At 40.8% G+C, this 23,422-nt stretch overlaps 1 long non-coding RNA gene across 4 annotated transcripts in view; it reads left to right on the top strand.

Moving 5' to 3' along the window:
• LOC125484365 overlaps window positions 1-23,422 on the top strand; it is a 55,091-nt gene that overhangs the window by 23,918 nt on the left and 7,751 nt on the right. Inside the window, exons 3-5 of one of the 4 annotated variants that reach the window (XR_007263179.1) lie at window positions 840-923; window positions 2,921-3,031; window positions 13,386-13,504. The exons of 1 other annotated variant lie outside the window; for it this stretch is intronic. This is a non-coding gene — a long non-coding RNA (uncharacterized LOC125484365). Of the gene's footprint in view, window positions 1-839; window positions 924-2,920; window positions 3,032-13,385; window positions 13,505-23,422 lie in introns of those variants that run through there. 2 more of the 4 variants (XR_007263181.1, XR_007263180.1) reach the window with 2 other exon arrangements.

The following is a 23,422-nucleotide window of genomic DNA, read 5'->3' as shown; positions in this document are numbered from 1 at the left end:
GACCCTAGACCCTAGGCCAGAAACGTCAGCCTTCCTGCTCCTCTGAAGCTGCTTGGCCTGCTGTGTTCATCCAGCTCCACATCTTGTTATCTCAGATTCTCCAGCATCTGCAGTTCCTACTATCTCTGAAACAATCACAGCAACAGTTGGGGCACAGCAACAAGTAAGAGGGAGAAAATCAGTCAAGATTATTGTTGCTAACTGCCACACAGTAAAGCTCTGTTGGAACTGCAGGGTTGACTCGGATGTCCTTTAAGCTTGAGAGGCCTTCACTGAACCTCCAGCTCACTTGAACTGGACGCCATAAAGCAATCATTGGTAATTGAAATGTACCTCCAATGAAGACAGGAAAAGTGGGAGGAAAAGGATGCAATGGGAAATATATATAAACAATATTCAGTACTGACAGTTGAAATCACACATGAACACTTTTTAATTCACAAAATATTGTCAGTAAATTACAGCAATAATGAAAATTGATCTGTTTTACTATGTGAAAGTTTATTTTTATGCTGTTAAGTGGATGTTCAGTGCATTTTAAAAGCAATGTCTGTATGATAACCGGTGATATCGTAACAGTTTTGTTTGACAGTATTGCACAGTAAACAAAAATACATTTTTATAACCCATTACAAATAGTAATAAAACTAGTTTACTGACTTTACATCTAATGAGGTCTTTGATCTTTTTGACTTGACTGTGTCAGTAAGAGTCGATTAAGGTCAAAATGAAATTCTGCACTTACTCCCTCTTAAAGCAGCAATGTAATGAAGTCAAATGATGATTCCAAATATGTAAGATGTTGCTTATAATTGAATCATTATGCAATTTCATTGCAGATTTAAGGAACATAATAGAAATATAAACTGATGCTTATAGTGGATAAGACGGTACACAAACTGGGAGCATGTTGAAGCTTCAGGGTAAGTTTGTGATGGTTCATCTAAAGTCAATAGCTGGAATACTGTATACAGTACCGATCTCTTTAAGGAAGGATATACTTTAGAAGTCCTGGGATGAAAGGGCTGTCCTACGAGGAGAAATTGTGTAGAATGGGTCTGTGCATTCTGGTGTTTAGAAAATAGGTAATTCCATTGAAATGTACAAAATTATTGCTGGGTTTGAAAGGGTAGGTGCTGACATACTTTTCCCCTGGCTGAAGAGCCTAGATCTGGAATCTTTTGAATTTTCTACCCCAGGTGCCTGAGGGTGCTCCATTATTGAAAATATCCAAGAATAGAATTCTAGGCACTAATGGATATGGTGACTGGGCAGGAAAGTGGGGTTGAGGTAGAAGATCAGCTGTGATTTTACAGCTTATTGACCCAGTTGTGACATGCAGTATGGCATTGGCTTATCCTTGTTTGTGTTTTTAAAAGTCTGTTATTTTCCAAGTATAAGAGAGAATTTCTTTATTGCATTCTGTCTGACCTATGTCTTGCAATTGCTTTACCTTACTTTCAGTGATAAGAGTTGTGCTAAATTATGTGAGGATGGATATTTGTGCACCAGCACTGAGTTTCACTGTACTGCATATCACGTTGTCCAAAACACAGGAGATTATGAAGGAAAGAACTTACACTTTATACATCATCCCTAATCACATGTCATAGCACTTTTATACCTAACAAAAGTACATTTTTGAAGTGCAGTCACTGCTGTAATGCAGATAATATAACAGATAATTTGCACAAAGTTAACTTCCACCAACATGAATATGATGAATGACCAGATAATCTGTGTTTAGTGATTTTCAATCTAGGATAAATAGTGGCCTGTACAATATAAGTGAGAAATATGCTGAAATGAAAAATGTGGTTGAGTCCACATTCAAGTCCTGTACATTGAGGAGCATAATCAAACCTATTAGACACCTTAGTACAACTGACATAGAAACATCTAGGGGACAAACCAATTAATCAATACAGCTCCTTCTCCACTTGATGAGGAGAAAGCAGCCTGTTTGGCCCACCCAGTTCTCTGGAATGAAACTAATTTCCTGCAATAATTCTGGTTTCTGTCTGCTACAAAATTTTTAACAAGCCAATTTTACCACATGGTTTATTTTTGATAATCAGAGCGATAATGTGCAGTTCAGCCACGAATAGGATTTCATTGTAGTGTTACATGCACCCGAACCTAGCCCTGCCCAATGATGGAACTTGCTGTAGGTCCTACCTATAGATAGAAGTATTTTCCTTGGCTCTACAAGTTCATTATCAGAGGCTGTCTCAGGTACTGGAGCTATTACTTTACTCAAAACATAACTATATTCCCACTACCCAATTAAAATATTTTACTTGGTTCTATCATACAGATAAGATCAAGATAACTACAGTGTTTAATAACTTGCCTCACTAATCACATTCTTCAACTTTCTGTAAGGTTTGAATCTAATAACAGAAGAAAAAAGCCATTGTCAAGAAAGATCATTTCTTCACCAATAGATTGTGCATTTTTCAATGTGAGAGAAATTGCTGTTTCACACAGCAATGGTTGAGGTCTGGATGCCTTCCCTGAGAGTGCAGTGGAGACAGGTTCAATCAAGGCATTTAAATGAAATTAGATTGTTATTTGAAAAGCAACAACATGCAGGGTTATGGGGAGAAGCCAAGAGAATAACCCCATACAAAGCTCACTTACAAAGTCACTGCAGATGTAATGGGCTGAATGATCTCCTTCTGCACTTTAGCAATTCTGTGATTATTTTGAACTTAACTCTGCCATCACAATGAACTTTTCCAACTATGATTCTTCCCTGGTGAGCAGTGTATTGCACTTAATTTTGAACTTCAAATTGAAGATTTTAAAAATCTGTTGTCTTCCTATTACATATTTCTCTTCGCTCCTTCATTTCATAAGCCAAATAACACACTATCGCAACATAACTTGTTTCATCTGATGTCTACTGCTCCCATAGATCTGGTTTCCTCATACCTACCAGTTGGCTGAAGTATAATAGAGGAGAGCAATGGAGGATGCAAATGGGAAGAAAATCAGAGTTGATGGAGGCACTGCTTCCTTTAAACTGGTATGTGTGATAGAACAGAACATTCTTTGGTTATACTAAAAGTTCTTCAAGTATGCACACTTCTTATTGCCACACTTGCTTCCTATGCAAAGATATTTTTGTACTTCTGCTTCAGTAATTTCTGCTTAGCTAACCATGATAATTTTATATTTGTGTACATTTTTATGTCAGTACTCCGTGACTCCATTGTCAGTTTTTAGTTACACTTTTCACCTCAACATTTTTATCTATGAATTCTTATGTCCACATTTAACATAGGCTTTGCACGTGCAAACAGAGTAATCAGTTGGCATAACCCAACATTGGTTGTTCAATCATGACCATTGAACTATCACAAATTTCGATGCTTTCTGACTTTTTCCTCAGTAATGATCAAAATTAGGAAGTAAATAACTTCTTAAAATATTAACACTCTGTGCAATAAATAAATATATCAATTGAGTTTTCTTTTGTGCCCTTTTAAATTGTCTTTGTTAAAGATTTCACTCACAATTCTTAGATCCTGACAGAAACTTGAGCTTGGAGGTGACATTTTTATCTACATGTGTAACACTTAGCTGAATTTGGATTGTGTAATCTGAACATATGAATGTTAACTTCCCAGAATGCATTAGTGCCATGTGATCAGCTCTGCTGACATTTTTTCTTCAGCTTCTTTACCCTGTTGTGCAGAGAATGTACTTCAAATAATTTTGAAAAAACAGGAGCAACTTTTTTTCAAATTCAAATTTTAACATCTGCCATGGTGGGTTTCAAACCAATGTCCCCAGAAAATTTGCCTGGGGTTCTGGATCACTGGTCCAGTGACATTACCACTAGGCCACTGCTCCAAATCCACTTACCCTTTTCTTGCCACAGTATATAAACAAATGTAACCTTCAAAATCAGTGTCCACCTGTCCTGCAATTTAACGTTTGAATCTCTCTAATCAGGTTCTACGCTGCTAAATCACAAACAGCACTAGTCAAAGTTATCTTGGTGCACTGTTGTCATCTAATATGGTCTGAAAGGATGCCCAAGAATTAGTGGAATAAGGAAACAGGTGAGGGATGTATTAAGGAAAGGTTAATTGGCTGTAAATCAGTTGTATAAAAATGGGGAGGTAATAAACAGTGGGGCGAGCGGCTTACGGAGTGTGGTTAACTGAAATAAAGTTCTCACTGGAAGTGTGGACTTGGGACTCTGTTCAAAAACATTTATCTTATAATACACTATTACTCTTCATCCGTCAGAACATCTCTTCAACCTTTGAAGTAGATGACCTACTTCAAGTTCAGTGCCACTACGCTTACTTGCTCCACTTCATTAACTGTTGGTTCTCTTTCTATTTTTTAACCCTTTTGATAATATAACCTGAAGACATGGTTGAAGTTCCACATGGATGCTAAGGAAACCAACTTTACCTCTCCAACATTTCTGATATCAGACTACTACTTTAACATCAGACCTGTATGGTCTGCAACATCCCCCAGTTAGTTACTGGCACATTCCCACCACCATGTGCTGTCTCCAGCCAAATCAGCCTGTTTGTCCAATTTGATTCAATGATCTGTTTCTGAACCCAAATGCACTCTGACAAAGAGCAAATCCAGCTCCATTATTATTGCAAATCTCCAACCCCAGCTCAGGCAAGCTGCTGTAAGTATTTGTAACTTATAGATTTGAATGTTCCAATGGTTTTTCAGCTGTAGTTTGAGAAGAAACTTGGGCTTAACTCCTGCTTGACAAAACCAGGGCAGAGTCCAGCTCATTCTAGGTGCATGTTATTGATTGGACTCCCAAATGGAATCTCTAGTACAAAGCATGGAATAAGAAAGATAAATACATATCTAAGACCAAACAAGCATGATTCTAAATAAAGTAACAGATCAATCAGACAGGAAATGCAAAGTAAAATCTACATAACATGAAGTATAAAAGGATTCTGTAGTTCAGTGGAGTTAATGAAAGCAGGAATAGAAACTTTCCAAAATGGTGGTCCAATTACTGGAATAAAGTATATCCACACACGTAAAGTAAGGCAATTTCTGCACTTATCAGCAAATTTTAGGTCAGTACCATGAAAAATTCAAAAAAAGGGCCGAAGCAGAAGATTACGGTAGGAATTTAATATTCTGAATAATTACCGCTTCCAGGTGTTCATTAGAAAAGGCATCAGCAATATGATCTGCCCAGGTAATGATAACTCAATGACTTCAATGAAAATATATTGGACATCCTCAGTAAGCTCAAAAGACTCAAAACAAATAAATCCCCCAGAGACAGATGCTGTTTATCACTGAATAATAAGAGAAGGGATTGTAATAGCAAGGCATTGATTACGATTATGTGGAATTTGTTGATTACAAGGAAGACTCTGCTGATTGGAAACAGACCAATCTGATACTCACTGCCACAGTAATAAAGACGATGAGGGATATGAGGGGAGATTGGGATGGGGAGGGGAGATTGGGATGGGGAGGGAGGTAATGGGATTGAAGAATGAGGTGGGAGAATGGTGCAGAGGTGTGGGCAGGAATGGGGGGGTGGGGGGTGGGGGGGAAGAGAGAGGGCAGTTCTACTTGGTAAACATTCTTTACACCTTTGAGAAGCGACTTCCCATGTGGACTATTCAAACTCTAGTCATTATGTATAAAGACTTTCTAAATACTTTTGACAAATTCAGGGTAATCTTGGAAATGGATGAAAAAAAATTGATCCATAGGAAGAAAATGGCCATAAATAATGCTAATTCAGCTAAAATGAAGATAAAGATTTATACTCCTTGTCGACTTGATTCTCAACATGTTCAACCAAAATACAGCAGCAATCAGTAAATCTAATAGAAGTCTTACTATGTAGGCAAAGGAGTATCATAAACATGAGACAAAGCCATGCTCAATAAGTAAAGCTTTCTCCACAAACGATGAAGTACTGTGATAACAAGGTGTAGAGCTGGATGAACACAGCAGGCCGAGCAGGAAAGCTGACGTTTCGGGCCTAGACCCTTCTTCAGAAATGGGGGAGGGGAAGGGAGTTCTGAAATAAATAGGGAGAGAGGGGCAGGCGGATAGAAGATGAATAAAGGAGAAGATAGGTGGAGAGGAGACAGACAGGTCAAAGAGGCTGGCGTGGAGTCAGTAAAGGTGAGTATAGGTGGGGAGTTAGGGAGGGGATAGGTCAGTCCAGGGAGGACGGACAGGTTAAGGGGACGGATGAGACTAGTAGGTAGGAGGTGGGGGTGGGGCTTGAGGTGGGAGGAGGGGATAGGTGGGAGGAAGGACAGGTTAGGGAGGCATGGACAAGCTGGGCTGGTTTTGGGATGCGATTGGGGGAGGGGAGATTTTGAAGCTTGTGAAGTCCACATTGATACCATTGGGCTGCAGGGTTCCCAAGCGAAATATGAGGTGCTGTTCTTGCAACCTTCGGGTGGCATCGTTGTGGCGCTGCAGGAGGCCCAGGATGGACATGTCGTCGAAGGAATGGGAGGGGGAGTTGAAATGGTTCGCGACTGGGAGGTGCAGTTGTTTAGTGTGAACCGAGCATAGGTGTTCTGCAAAGCGGTCCCCAAGCCTCCGCTTAGTTTCCCCGATGTAGAGGAGGCCACAACAGGAACAGCGGATACAGTATACCACATTAGCAGATGTGCAGGTGAACATCTGCTTGATGTGAAAGGTCTTCTTGGGGCCTGGGATGGGGTTGAGGGGGGAAGTGTAGCACTTCTGCGGTTGCAGGGAAAAGTGCCGGGTGTGATGGGGCTGGAGGGGAGTGTGGAGCGGACAAGGGAGTCCCAGAGAGAGTGGTCCCTCCGGAAAACAGATAAGGGTGGGGAGGGAAAAATGTCTTTGGTGGTGGGGTCGGATTGCAGATGGTGGAAGTGTTAGAGGATGATGCATTGGATCCGGAGGTTGGTGGGGTGGTACGTGAGGACAAGGGGGATTCTGTTTTGGTTGTTATTGCGGGGAGGGGGTGTGAGGGATGAGTTGCGGGAAATGCGGGAGACGTGGTCGAGGGCGTTCTCAACCACTGAGCCGGGGTGGGGGGATGTTGCGGTCCTTGAAAAACGAGGACATCTGAGTTGTTTGGGAGTGGAATGCCTCGTCTCGGGAGCAGATGCGGCGGAGGCAAAGGAATTGGGAATAGGGGATGGCATTTTTGCAGGAAGGTGGGTGGGAGGAGGTGTATTCTAGGTAGCTGTGGGAGTCGGTGGGCTTGAAATGGATATCGGTTTCTAGGTGGTTGCCAGAGATGGAAACAGAGAGATCCAGGAAGGAGAGAGAGGTATCAGAGATGGTCCAGGTGAACTTAAGGTTGGGGTGGAAGGTGTTAGTGAAATGGATGAACTGTTTGAGATCCTCGTGGGAGCACAAGGCGGTGCCGATACAGTCACCGATGTAACGGAGGAAGAGATGGGGTTTAGGGCCAGTGTAGCTACAGAAGAGGGATTGTTTCACGTAACCTACAAAGAGGCAGGTATAGCTTGGGCCCATGCGGGTACCCATGGCCACCCCCTTTGTCTGTAGGAAGTGGGAGGGATTGAAGGAGAAGTTATTAAAGGTGAGGACGAGTTCGGCTCAGCGGATGAGGGTGTCAGTGGAGGGGGACTGGTCCGGCCTGCGGGACAGGAAGAAGCGGAGGGCCTTTAGGCCATCTGCATGGGGAATGCAGGTGTATAGGGTCTGGACGTACATGGTAAAGATGAGGTGTTGGGGATCAGGGAATTGGAAGTTTTGGAGAAGGTGGAGGGCGTGGGTGGTGTCACGGATGTAGGTGGGGAGTTGCTGGATGAAGTACTGTGCCTGGTTTTCATCAGTGGGACAAAAGAGAAACACTGAAGCATTAGAAACAGAGAAGAGCCACAACACCGAACTTGATTGCGAGATGAGGAAATACTGCAGAAATTTAGGCTGCTCAGCTTCCATAGATGGCATAGAATTGATAAATGGTAGAGAAAAGATAATATGGAAAATTATTTCAAGTTAAATTGTATAAGTATGACAAAGAAAACAGAAGTTCAAACCAGTCAAAGATAAATCAAGAACTAATACCAGGAATTTCTTCGTTGAGTGATCAAAACATGAAATTATGTTGAAACTATCACACTGGAATTACTCAGGAATTGTTTAAGAAGCAACATGATGCCACAATGGGATGCATTGGAGAAAAGAAAAGCTCTTATAATGTAATAGCAAGGAAAGAGAAATGATAGAAAATGAACAATGGTGATCTGGACAGAAAGAGAGAAACTGACAAAAGCAGGAAAATATGAAGAAATTATTCTTTGAAATAGAAAAAAAAAGTACGGTGACAATATTATAGAGTGATCAAGAAGCAGATAATATTGCGCTGAATGAATGCAATTTTTGAGCAGCCACAAAAAGCTGGTTTGTGTTTTTAGTAAACGTAATGAATGTCAGGACTACTCAGATATTGGAAACTGTCCCATTTCCTGCTCTGTTGGAACAATGGTGAAGGTTGGTTGGTGCAGCAAATGCTGTGTGCATGGACTTTCAAAAGGTATTTGATGAAGTACTGTGTAACAGACTTTTTAGCTAAATTAGGTTCTATGGGATTACAGGCACGGTAGCAGGATAAATATGAAATTTACTGACATACAGACAGCAGAAATTTCTAATGAATAATTATTATTCAGACTAGAGGGCAGTGCTCAGTTTTATTTTCTGAGGTGTTGCTAAGGCCACTGCTGTTCTTGATAGCTATCAATGACCTGGACATGGATAAACTGGACATAACTGCAAATTTGTATATGACTCAAAACTCAAACTGATCAACAATGTGGAGAGTAGTTACAGACTTCAGAAACATAAGCAAGATTTTTGACATAGGTAGACATATGGCAGATGAAATCTAACGCAGAGAATTGTACAGCAATATACATTTGGTATGAAGAACGAGCAAAGGCATTCTAAGATATGCAATACTTTAAAGAACTGCAGAAACAAGAGAAATCCAGGCATAGATGTACAGAAATCTTTATAAGTGAAAGGACAAATTGAGAAGGCTATTTTTTAAAAACTAATATCTTTAATACAAAAGCAAAGTACTGCTGATACTGGAAACCAGAAATAAAAATAGAAATACTCAACAGGGTTGATCACATTTCATCAGAACTTCCAATGAAAAGTCATCAACCTAAAACATTGGGCAGAATCTTCCCAGACCCCGCAAAACGGCGAGTCAGTTGGGACAATGGAGTAAGATCAGCAGATTCTCAATGTTGAGAGGAAAAGTCAGATTCTCCAACCAAGCTTTGTACAGTGAGATGAGAATTGTGATACTGAGCAGTGAAATACATTGGGCATTGGGAAATGGATAGCCCTCCCTTGCACAGGGTTCTAAGATGGAATGAGGCCTGTTTGCATCAACTGTATGTATTAGCATGTCATTATGACCTGATTTTGCCTCTCTGATATGCTATTTCCCATTCTCACATGCCACCAGACATAAACAAATTGGCAATAATACCTGACATGAGCAACTTCAGCTCATTGCTTGCTCCTCCAGGCCTCCTTCTTGGACAGCAGTTATCAATGTTTGGGCGCTCCACGGGCAACAACTACCCACACCTGCATTCATAGATATTGGCATCAGATGCATATCAGCCTTACCCCACTTAAAGACACATCTTCGCTCAACTGACCAGCACCTATTGCTGAAATGCTGCCGCCAATGCACTTTTCACACAGTGAGAACGCACCTAACTCATGGCTTCAACTACAATACTCTCAGGGCACCTTGCTTGCTCTCTTAAATAAACTCACTCACTTTGTGTCCAGTGGATGCTCACAGCATCTCTGCCTTGCCTCATCTTTTCTGACTTTGCCCTATGAGCCAGAGCTTAAAGGCTCACACTACTTCTGTCTTGTCTTGCTGTTTAGTATAGACACAAAACCAAGCAGCTTGTCATGATTGTTAGCAGTGATCAGTAAGGGGGTACATGTGTTGTTGTGTGGCACCATGCTATGTCAATGTCACACCTGCACCACATGCCAGCAGACCATATGACAAACACACTGCATGCACAGTAACTGAATGGTTTTGCCTCAAAGTCTATGGGAATAGTCAGTGCAAGGCCAGCCTTCAGTCAGAGTGTTCCGGCACGGTAAGTTATGGGCAATGTCTGCTATCAGCCTAGGGCTTGGACAGACTCAGTTTTGTGCTTGGGGCAGTCAGGAACAGAGACCCATACCTCTACAAGAAATGGAACATGTAGAGACCTGCAGGTCCAATGCAACTAGTCTGGGAATTTGTAATAAATCAGTCAGGGAGATGGACACAGATCAGTGAGAAGTCTGGGGAGTCATCAGTCAGGGCTGTTTGTCCTGGTCAGTTAGGAGGGTGGACCATGGTCTGTCCTGGGTCAGCTCAATGAAAGTCAAAGTGATTATCAGGAGCCACTGGTGTGATAGTGAAGTTGGGAAAATCAGTTCTGGGTATTGGATGCAGCATGCTGGGATGCAAAGGGGACAACAATTGTGAAGGCAAGAAATACAACATATGAGTGAGGGGGTGAGACATAAGTGCATTGGAGGACACGGATTACTGCATGGGTGGGTGGTCATCCACAGTTACAACTATCATGGCCTCAGTGTAATGGAGGGCGGGGGGGCATGATGCAGCATGATGGTTAGCATAACTAAGCTGTAGTGTAGGCTACATTGGGCACTGGGAGAGAAATAGCGGCTTGCACTGGGTTCTAACATGGAATGAGGCTCAGGGCAGGTTTAAAAAAAAAAAGGACAAGTAATCTGTGGAGCTTGGCTCCTAAACAATATTAGATTTGCTGTGCACAGTGAAGTGTCAGCTGTGCTGCCTATGTGCCCTGAGATGTGGGTTTTTTTTGGTTCCTCTCCCACTACATACATGGTGAAGTGCAATTGCTGGTTGGCAGCACTTGATTGGGTGCACAACTGGGCTTTCAAAATTGTCCTAGAAATCCTGAGGTCCCAGCAGTGGTGACTACCTCAACCTGTGGCAAAAGGGAAGTTAGGATGAGTGGAGTGCCATAGAGACATGATGTATAGGTAATAGGTTGAGAGAACCCTCCATGAAACTCACTAAAATTGACACCTAGTCAACTTCTCGTAAAATCCAGCTCATTAACTCTCCACAGATGTTCCCTGACCTGCTAGGTGTTTCTAACAATTTCTATTTCGAAATGGTTTCTATATTTTTATTAGTAGAAGCACAGAGTAGAATGCAAGGAAGTTATACTGAACCTTTACAAAATATTTATTACAATTCAGTTGGAGTACTATGCTTAATTCTGGTCACCACACTTCAGGAAGATTTAAAAAATATTTACTAGTATGTTACCAGGGTTGAGTGACTTCAGTTATGGGGACAATCTTCAGTTGTTCTCATTAGAGAACATTAAGGGGAAATTTAGTAGAGGTGTTCAAAATCCTAAAGAGCAGAAATTTTCTTTGTTTTTTCACAGAGTGGATTATGATAATGTGAATGTACTGCCTGAAAGGGTGATGGATGCAAGTTCAATAGTATCCTTCAAAAGGGAATGAGAAAATATTTGAAGAGAAAACATGTGATGGCTCTGCAAAAAGGCATGGGGGAAAGAGGGGAGATCTTGGTACAAATGGATAGTGGGGCCAAAGAGATGGCCATTGGCATCTTGGGCCAAGTGGCCTCCTTCTGTGTTTTTAGATTAAGATTTAGATTTATTTATTTGTCACATGTATTAAGTATAGGAATACATAAACACTGCGAAAAATGTACAAGTCGCCACTCACTGGCACCCACTTGGTTACAAAAACCAGAATTAAAAGAATTTAACAGAGCCAAAAGGTAAGCAAGAAAAAAAAAGAAAAGTCCAGATTTCAGAGTCTCAAGTCCCATCTCCAAAACAGTGCAGGCACAGCTCCAATCGCTAGGGCACCCAGGAGGCTGCGTCACTGCCGGCAAGTGAAAGGCCCACTCTCACCACCGACTGCTGCTGTCTCACCGAACCTGCTCTCACTGCTCACTGCTCACTGCCCACTCACCGAACCCGCTCTCACCGCCCACTGCCCCCTCACTGACCCGCTCTCACCGCCCACTGCCCTCTCACCGCCCACTGCCCCCTCACCGGCCCCGCTCTCACCGCCCACTGCCCCCTCACCGACCCGCTCTCACCGCCCACTGCCCCCTCGCCGACCCCTCTCTCACCGCCCACTGCTGCCCCCTCACCGACCCACTCTCACCGCCCACTACTGCCCCCTCACTGACCCACTCTCACCGCCTGCTACTGCCCTCTCACTGCCCACGGCCCCCTCACCACCCACTGCCCCCTCACTGACCCACTCTCACCACCAAAACAGAGACCACAGTGGAGTGTTAAAGGGAAAGGAAGGGTGGGTATTACTGCAGACATTGAATAATATGACTCTGGTCTATTGTTAGCACTCTCACTTTTTATTATAACAATTGTGGGTTCAAGTCCATTCCAGAAATTAAATAGAATCTGGTCTGACACTTCAGCACAGTACTGAAGGAGCGCTGCACTTTTGGAAGCATTTTCTTTTCAACGGAGCATAACACAAAAGGACGATCTGCACCTCCAGTTGAATGTAAAAATCATATGGCACTATTTGCAGCAGAGCACTCTGATCTCCTGTCCGAGATTTATTTTTCAATCAACATCACTAAACAAGTTATCTGGTCATTTATCTCACCTCTGTTAGGGTGACCTTGTTGTACACATACTGGTTGCAGCGTTTTCTTGTAGTACATGTAACTACACTTGATATTGGCCTGTCATAAAACACACTACGTTATCTGTTCCTGTTTGTTTTAAATGGCTGATGCATTCCTCCATAATTACAATACCAAAACATTAAAACATTTTGAAAAGTGTAGGTTTCTGATATAGTTGTATAGCTGAAAAATATTCCACCATTTTATTTGCAACATAAAAATAATTAATCTAGCTTTGGATACTATAAAGAATCACATTCAATTCTACAGGAATCAGGAATTTTTTTTAAAAACTGTCTTGAGATTCTGATTACTGAATCTCATAGTAAGGTGTCAGACACTGAACCCAAGCTTGAATTCCATTTCTATCTGACATTTAAGCAACTCTCTATTGCTGAAGAAGAAACAAACAGAAATACCTCTTGCTCAGTTGTTACTTAACAGAACTGGCATTTACGAAGCTCAGATTTTCTTGCTCAGTCAAAAACAGGTGTTACACGAAAAGTGAAGAGGGAGGGGAAGAGAAAGGAAAGTCTTAATTCTTAAACCTCTAGCCTCATTGTTTTTTCACTTTCTACAATGCTGAAAAGGTTCATGTCCGCTTTTTGCATATTTTGATTGTGAGCTGAATTTGTAAATTAATGATCAAATTCATTCATTACAGAGACTTTTGGTTTGATGACACTAAGATAGGCAGCACCGTAAGAAGTTTTGATGGAAGCATGACATTACAACTTTGTTGAGAAATCAAGTGAAAACAGCAGCAAATCAGTTTAAATGAAGGCAAGTGAGAGTCAGTTTTGGTTTAACTTTGGATGTAAAAACTACAGCATCTCAATGGTGAAACAGCAATGGACTGAAGATATTTTAGTGTCCAAATACATAATTTACAATAATACTATGAAAAGGCACAGAAAACATGATTAGAGCACCTGATTACAAGGGTTTGAGGATACACTGCAGCAATCCAAGCCCTGGTTCGACCTCACCTGACATTCTGTGAGCAACACTGGACACCAAATATCAGAAAGTAGATATACTGTCCTTAGAGTATGCAGGATAGGTTTAACAGAATAATACCTAAATTCATGGGCTCAAATTACAAGGAGAGAAAACACAAGTCAGTGCTTTATTCCCTAAAATTTAGAAGATTAAGGAGTGATTTAATCAAAGTTCAACATAGTTAGCATAATAGAGATGATGGATGGAGAGAAATTAAACCGTCCAATTAGTGAAACTAAGACAAGAAAATAAACACATGGGGAGATAATAGCCCCAGCCTCACCAACGTCAACTCTGCCTCCCCTCCCCCAGCCTCGCTCGCCTTAACATTCCCCACTAGCTGCACCCCCCAACACCAAACCCCACCCCCCCCACCCCTGCCAATAACCTCCCCCAAGCCCTAGATTCATCCTCCCAAATCCCAACATCACATTCAGTCTTTTCCCTTCTCCACCCTGGCAGTTTTGCTGACTGCTGCAGCTCATGTTCTCACTGCTCTTCCAAATCTCACACTGCTTTTCTCCTACATTATCAAACGTGAGAAAGAGCCAATTTCTGATTACAGGAACAGCTCCTCACAGATTCTGGTCAGTTACACTTATGAAGTGACTCCTCTCTGATTGATCACCCTGTTATTGAGTCTTCCCATGTGCTTTGACGGCCTTCGGGGCAAATTCTCCCATCACCCCTGAATATTTTGAGGGTTGCCTCCATGCCAAAACTAAACTGATCTCCATAGATATATGTGGTCTACTGTTTGCTGAAGTCTGCAGAATTTTGCCCACTTTGCACTGGATTTACAAGTCACTTGTGAGGTCTTCAGTTGTGCATTGAAGGAATTTGGCATGGAGTGGAATGTTGCCAATCCATATCAACCTTCATCTGGTCAACCAAATATTTCACTTCTGAGATTATGTTGAAGAGAGGGTTTAATATATTGAGCTCTTCCATACCATGATGGCCACCATTGGTGAGGACATCCAACACTGAGTCAGTTACATCTTTTACAAAGTATGGCAGTGAGTGTTTGACAATGAAGACCTTCACAAGTCAACAAAATTCCAAATGTACAAAGCAGTCTTCATCACCACAGTGCTGTATTGCAATGAGCTGGGTCTGTGTATCTGCAATACATAACAATGCTAGAGAAATTCCATCAGCAAAAACACTGCTGTACCCTCAAGACACTTCTGGGAGGCTGTCAAATAAATGCTGGTTTCTTTTTTGAAGCCAGGTTCACAAATATTCAGATAAACTGTTGCAAAATCAACTCAGGTGCACTGGACACTATCCAAAGCATGAAAGACCATCTTCCCACTAGCCTCTCTTCTCTCAACTCTCAAATGGCCAAATTCTGCTGGAAGCAAAGTAGCTTTGACCAAATGAGGCAGCACTGACCTCAGCAATTGGGAAGAGCTTGGACCGATTGTCCAGAATGGCAAAGATCTGTCCATCAGGCTGTGTCACACACACTGAGTTCCACCAGAGCAAAAGAAGAGGATGAAAGGAAGCAAATCCTGCACTTCAAATCCTACTAACTCATGGAACAACCTGGCCCACGTGCTCAAAGATCTGTAAATTGAGAAATGACATGTTCAGTAACATGAAGATCCACGGCAGAAACTCACAACCTTGAGTACAAGCCATCCTCAGCCACGAGACTACAGCATTCTGGACATTGAGACAAACAACATTGAGTTAAACAATTTAGATTGTAAACTGCTTCCATTCAATTTCTTTGTTTTGCTGATTCAGTTTTGTATCATTTCATTCTTTATTACTTCATATTGCATTGAAATGACACAATGCAGTCATGCACACCTCATTTGGACATATCCTTTTCCTTCTTTACGACTCCCAACATCGTTCCCTTGGGCGTTTTTCTTGTGAAACCTTTTGTCACTTAATCACTTCTGCCCTTCTCCCTACTCCCCACTTCAACATGCTCACAACCAGTTACGTTATCTATATTTTTGCAGTTCTGATGGAGGGTCATCGGCTGAAAAGGTTAATTCTGTTTCTCTCTACAGATGCTGCCTTACCCACTGAGTATTTCCATCATCTGCTGTTACTACTTTTTCACAATGTGTATGCTTATAACTTAACCATTTTATTTTTGAATGATTCCAATACTCAAGTCAAGACAGTTTATTAAATTTTAAATATTATATTCGGTTTCTATGGAATTTAAATCACAGTGTACAATAGCGTATGTTGATGTACTCACACTAAATTAAACTGTCTTATTTAAATGGCAGAGTCAGAAAGATTTGGCGGAATCTTCCAGATTGGCGTGAAGCTGGAATGACTTGGAAAATTTGCATGCCCATCTTCAGCCAAGTTAATTCCAGGCAGCAAGGCCCTTGGCTGACCTTCCCAACCTGTCTCCACTTAAGACCTTTAAGTGATCAATTAACAATCATTTAAGAACCACTTAAGGGCTGATGCCTGATTTGCAAATTTTCTCAGCTCCAGGCAGGACACATAACAGACGGCCCATCCAACGGGTAAACCAGTGTAGGCTGCTTGTCAGGTATGAGCAGGTGTCCCTTAATGTACACTGATTTGTGCATGAAGGAGGCATGGACATGTTTCTGACACCTATGACCCTCCACTCACCTCAACACCCATGTAATTACCTTCTCACTTTGCAAGTTGCTTGTTCAAAATTTAAGCAAGCATTTGTTAAATGAACGCATACACAATGAAATGAAGACTAACTCAACTTCAACTTTCCCACTCTAATAAATTCACTCTAGGAATTGCAAAATCAGAATATGCAAATGCAATATCTGCATCAATGATTTAGTTAAGTCAATTTAATTGCAAAGCAATTGTGACTGTCCCTGTCTCAAACTGTACTTTTTCAGTCAAAGGCAAAAGTGTAGATATCTCTAATCAACCTATCCAAATGGGTTATGAGGACCCTTGTGGTGCAGTGATAGTGCCTCTACCTCTGGGCCAGGAGGCCTAGGTTCAAGTCACACCTGCTCCAGAGGCATGTAATACCATTGCTGAACAGATTGATTTGAAAATAAATCAAATATGTTATGACATACACCTACACCAGGTGTGACTTTGAACCCAGGCCTCCTCGTGCATGGATTCCTAAGACATATGTGTTGCCCTAAATTTGGACTTCAATGAAATTACTACAACCATCTACAATACTGGCATCTATCCCGCAATGTGGTAAATTGCCTGGGTATGTCCTGCAAACAAACAGCAGGTCAAATTTAATCCAGCCAATTACTGTCCTCAGTCTACCCTCAATCAATCATCAGTCAATCAATGGAAGGAGCCATCAACAGTGCTACCAAGCAGTATTTGCTTAGCAATAACCAGCTAATTGACTCTCAGGTTCCAGGAGGCCACTCAGCCTTGGTTCGAACATAAACAATAGAGCTGAATTCCAGAGGAGAGATGAGAAAGATAACCTTTGACACCAAGACAGCATTTGAACGACTGTGGCATCAAGGAACCTTAGCAAAATTGCAGTCAATGGAAACCAGCACAAAATGTTCCACTGTTAGGAGTCAATATTTAATACAAAGGAAGAGGTTATGGCTATTGGAGGCCAGTCACGTCAGCTCCAGGACATCTCTGCAGGGGTTTCTCAGGGAATCATCCTAGGCCCATCTTCACTTGCTTAATTCAATGACATTCCCTCCAACATAAAGTCACAAGTGGGAATGTTTGTTGATGATTGCACAATGTTCTGCCCCATTTGCAAACTCCTCAGATACCAAAGCAGTCCATACCCAAAGGCAGCATGACTTGGATATTATTCAGAGTGTTTTTATATTAAAAGCATAGTGCTGGTGAATAAGTGAATATATCCTCACGGACAAAGAATAGACTGTTGTTCATCAAATAGTGGTATCACCCAGATACTGTAAGACTATGTTGAGAGTAGCACACAAACATCCAATGGCAGGACATATTAGAATACAGAAAAAGCAGGCATTGATAAACAGATATTTTATAAGCCCAGGACTTCATAAGGATGTAGTGCAGTTCTGTAAAACATACCATACATGTCGGGTGGTATGAAAATTTCAAAATTGATTCAAACCAACGCTTTTGATACCCATTTCGGTTTTTGAAGGAATTTGCAGATGGCACCAAAATTGGTGGTGTAGTGGACGGTGAAGGTTACCTCAAAGTACAATGGGACCTTGATCAGATGGGCTGATGGGCTGAAGAGTGGCAGATGGAGTTCAATTTAGATAAATGTGAGGCATTACATGTTGGGAAGGCAAATCAAGGCGGTGATTTATACACTTAATGGTAAGGCCCTGGGAGTGTTGCTGAACAAAGAGACCTTGGTGTGCAAGTTCATAGTTTCTTGAAAGTGGAGTCACAGGTAGACAGGATAGTGAAGAAGTCGTTTAGTATGCTTGCCTTTATTGATCAGTGCAGGGAGTGTAGGAATTGGGAGGTCATGTTGCAGCTGTACAGGACACTGGTTAGGCCACTTTTGGAATACTGCGTTCAATTCTGGGCTCCCTGCTAGAAAGGATGTTGTGAAACTTGAAAGGGTTCAGAAAAGATTTACAAGGATGTTGCCAAGGTTGGATGGTTTGAGCTAGTGGGAGAGTCTGAATAGATTGGGGCTATTTTCCCTGCAGCATCAGAGGTTGAGGGGGTGACATTATAGACATTTATAAAATCACGAGGGGCATGGATAGGGTGAATATCCAAGGTCTTTTCCCCAGTACAGGGGAGTCCAGAACGAGAGGAGTAAGATTTAAAAGGAACCTAAGGGACAACTTTTTCACGCAGAGGGTGGTGAATGTATGCAATGAGCTGTCAGAGGAGGTGGTGGAGGCTGGTACAATTACAACATTTAAAAGACATCTGGATGGGTACATGATTAGGAAGGATTTAGAGGGATATAGGCCAAATGCTGGCAAATGGGACCAGATCAGTTTAGGTATCAGTCGTCGGTATTGACAAGTTGAACCGAAGGGTCTGTTTCTATGTTGTACACCTCTACAACTCTATTTTATTGGGTGTTAGTAGATTCTGTAGAACCATTACCAAAAGCAAGAAAAGATCATCAGTATATCTTTACAATGATGGACATTAAAGCCCAATTCCCAGAATCTATTCCTTCAAGGATAATTACAGCTAGAGTAGTAACTCCAAAATTAAAATCAGCATTTTCACTCATGTGGACCAACAATTCAGATAAAGTTAGAATCCTGATTGCACTGCAAGTCTAAGGATTTTCAGGAAACCATGCGTAGTTTGGATATAAAACAACTGAAGTCAACTGCATATCATTCACAAACATAAGGAGCTTTCAAGAGATACCACTAGACCCTCAAAACCATGATTAAGGCATACTGTCATGAAAATCCATTGGCCTGGGGCAAAGAACTAGATTTTTTACTATTTATCACCAGAAATTCCCCAATTTAGTCAATTAGGTTTTGTCCATTTGAATTGATTTATGGTCATTAGATTAGAGATCCACTAAAATGATTAGGGAGAAGTTCTTGATCCAAAAAGATGAATCCTCAATGTGGTGTCCAAGGTTCTAGAGCACATAAGGAAGCACACGAATATTTGAAGTTTTACAAGTTAAAATGAAAGAATGGGCAGACAAACATTCAGCACTAGAATGTTTTATATAGGAGATGAAGTATTGGTGTGGTTGCCTTTGAAAGGTGAGCCTCAAAGCAAAATTCAATAGTCCATAAAAAATATTTAAGTATGCTGGTAAAGTGACTTATCTAATAAATATTCAATCATCAGAAGAATAATTGGTTATGTCTCATAAAAGGGATCATTAAACAAAAAAGGATAAGTAAGAAAAAGTGTGTCAGGTGTTAAGAATAAGAGATGATGGAGGCAATAAGACTGAGGAGGAAAGAAGCAGGCAGTTCTGAAAAGCAAGGGGCTGTGGCAATTCTCCAGCGTCAAAATGGGAGAAGGCTTTGAGCTGCAATTTGGAGAATATGTAAATTTCTTTGAAGCCCATGGAAATATTAAAATAAATGGAAGTGGAGAAATAAGAAAATCAATGAATTGAGAAGGGTAAGATTAGGAGAGTGAAATCATTTGCAGAAGTGGAACCTGAGACGACACTGGTAGCACAAGAAAACAAGGACACAGAATTTTGCCAAATTATTTGATGCACAGTCATGTCACTGGAGAAGCAGAAGACAACGTTAAGTCACAAACTCTATAACATCGAATGTCAGTAGACTCTGCATTTTGTGTCCTGCCAACTTCTATCCAGGGTCTTCCTTTGCTCTGCATTGAAATGTTAACTGCTACCTTGAGTTTTGTACTGGTTTCCTTCTTTTTTCCACCTATCTCCATACTTTAATCAAAACCTATGCAAACAGAAAGAAACCACAGTTCTGATTCACTCTCAGTGGATAACACCCTTTGACTAACAAAGTACCCTCACAAATTCTAGTTCTGACTGAGACTTGATTAGTCTATTATCACATCAGTTCGTTTTCTGCACGTTCTCGGATTATTTTGGTGACATTTTTGAAACTTTCTGCAGACTGCAGTTGAGAATCCCTGCAAATCAGTGCTGAAGGACATTTTAAAAATGTTAAATCTTAAAGACATACCTTGTGTGAAATTCTGGATATATTAAAAGCAGCTTTATATAATGGCCTATTTTTCATCTACATCTTGATTCATGAGTGAAAAATGGCCGCCGGAGAAAACTATTTGAAAGTTCCCATTGCCACTTGAACAATACTGCAATAATGCTAGGTGCCTTCAGGGAGGAGAACTCAGATGAAGAAAAATTCTATACTCATAAGTGAACAATTTAAACTGAATTAAACTGAATAAATATACCTACAAGAATCTTGTGCTAATAAACAACACACACACCCTTCATTACATTTCTGTTTTGATCAAAAGGTCAATTATATACGAGGAGCACAAACAGCATGCAGCAGTTTGGGGTACTACTGCAGACTCACTGTACAAATTTAATGTTATTTTAGCATCTTAAAGAAGTCAGATAAGCACTTATTCCAAATAAATTTGGTCAATAAGTTATGTGGCATCCCTCAGTTCAATGGTAAACTTCGTCTATTAACTTCATGTGTACAATCCTTATTAGGTGAAACAAATAATCATGATGAAGAAGAATAAAACTTCCATTGAAGTTAAATAAATTCCAACTTTGGTTAAATGCCATATACAGTGCTTTAAAGCATATTGTCTTTCTTTGCAGAGATAAAGTGAAAAAAAGATATGAAATGCAGCCAAATTTCTTGTCAAAACTGCAAAGTTACATAATATAAACTTCATCAGCTTTTGAAGTGCCAATCCTTTATCATTCTAATTGCACTCCTAGATTCCTTCAGGGTCTAAAATAATGCCTTTATATCAAAATACCAGATCATGCCCAAAAGTTATTTTTGGCATTGGGACACCACAACAGCCAGTGGACAACTGATATGCAAAAGGCTGTTAACATTTGAAACTAATGTTATACATTCACAATGACTGAAAAACCACTGAGTTATCACTAGTTCTTTCTAATGGCATAGATGTCCACACCGAAGGATTGTGCGCCTGGAAGCAAAACAAATGTAATGTTCACTTTATATCAATTCATGAGTCTCAGCCTTTCCTAAATAATATTTACTTATGACATAACTTTTGTGAAGTAATTTCAAAAATGGCAATTGCAATCCTGCTCATATTATTCGTGATGTGGAGGTGCTGGTATTGGACTGGGGTGGACGAAGTCAGGAGTCACACAACACCAACTTATAGCAACAGGTTTATTTTGAAATCACAATCTTTCAAAACGCTGCTCCTTTGTCAGGTGAAGTCTTCTGACAAAGGAGCATCTCTCCAAAAGCTTGAGGTTTCAAATAAACCTGTTGGAATATAACCTGGTGACATGGGACTTCTGACTTCATATTATTTGTAACATTGACGTCACAGAATGATCTATTTTGATCTTTTAAGTGAAAATACTGTGAATTTTAAGTTTTGCTCATCAATAACAATAGTAATTGCAACAGTAATATGACTTCAAAGACAAATTGTTGTAAAAGAATATTGCGGTAGCAATTTACAGTACAAGTCAACTCATAATTCACACTGATGCAGCCAACAAAACAGCCTCTGGATATTGGGGGTCAATTTAGAAAAAAGGTTATTAAGAAGGGATTTCAACAATAGAGATCTGCGCTGAGAAAAATGATATAGGGCGGACCAAATTTTACAGAAGTTCAATACCCTAAACTAGCTGTAAATAATAAGGCTTCATAAAACATCCAATGAGATTTATCATTTTGAAGTGTTTTTAAATCAGGAGACCTTAATTTTGTCAGACTTGGGGAAATCCAATAATTCAGAATAGCAATTCATAATATATTATTTTGTTTGAAATATACTGTAAGATGATACTTCTGAATTTTGAGACAGTGATTTTTAACAGAAGAACAAAATATTTAGTAAGTCTAGTCCAATAACTCGATTTCATCAATATTACTATGATCATAACTCTTTTAAAGTTCCTGCTTTAAAATTCCTCACCCTTTACAAGTTGCCATCCTGAAAATACCCTTTTTATCACAACTCTATCTCTATTAGATAGCCAATCCTCTATCCATCCTAATATACTACCTCCAACACCAAGGGCTTCAATCTTATTAAGTAGCCTAATGTGTACAGAGCACAGGGGTGTTGATACAACAGAAGAATTATAGACAAAAGGAATAAGTAGTAATAATACAATACATATTAATGACTTGTATGAGTAAATGTACTACAGCCAGCTTTGGGTTGACAAAAATAGGCAGGAAGGCAAGTGTTGAGAATGATACTGAGTCTGCCAAGGGATATAGACAGATTAAGCGAATGGACAAAAACTTGGCAGATGGAATGCAATGGGAAAAAATGAGGTTACACATTTTGGCCGGAAGAAAAGAAGAGTTGAGTATTATTTTAATGGAAAAAGACTGCAGAAAGCTACAAAAGAGGGAAATGGAAGTCAGAGATAGTAAGAACAGCTGATGCTGGAGTCAGAGATAACACAGTGTGGAGCTGGAGGAACTGCGCTGTAGGCAATGGCCTAAATGTGGATTTTAGCAGTTTCAAAATCTCCCCCAGCCTCATCCCATGACCAACCTTCCCTCTCATTCCCGCCTCCTTGACCTGACACAACCTAGCCATCTTCTCTCCCACCTATCCGCTCCTCCCAGCTCACTGACCAATCCCCACCACTGCCTACCTGCACTCACCTATCACCATCCCACCTACCTTCCCCAGCCCCACCCCTCCTCTCTCTATTTATTTCTGAGCTTCCTTTCCACCCCCTCCCCATTTCTGAAGAAGGGTCCCGACCGAAAACGGCAACTTTCCTGCTCCTCTGATGCTGCCTGGCCTGCTGTGCTCCTCCAGCTCCACACTGGGAAATGGAAGTCCTTGTCCATGAATTACAAAAGCTAGCATTAAATTCAGTGGGTAATAAGGAAGGCAAATGGAATGCTGGCCTTTATTTCTTTGGGAACAGAGTATAAAAGTAGGGGGGGTTTTGCTAAAACTATACAAGGCACTAGTCAGACAACAGCTGGAATACTGTGAACAGCTTTGGGTCCCTTGCCTAACAGAAAATATACTGGCATTGAAGATGATCCAGAGAAGGTTCACTAGGCCGATACAGGATACATAGGGACGGTTTTATGAGTTTAGAAGAAT

The sequence above is a fragment of the Rhincodon typus genome, chromosome 11 (genome assembly GCF_021869965.1).
Source record: "Rhincodon typus isolate 14 chromosome 11, sRhiTyp1.1, whole genome shotgun sequence".
Lineage (NCBI taxonomy): Eukaryota > Metazoa > Chordata > Chondrichthyes > Orectolobiformes > Rhincodontidae > Rhincodon > Rhincodon typus.
Note: the sequence above shows the minus strand (reverse complement) of the source record. Positions and strands in the feature narration are given on the sequence as shown.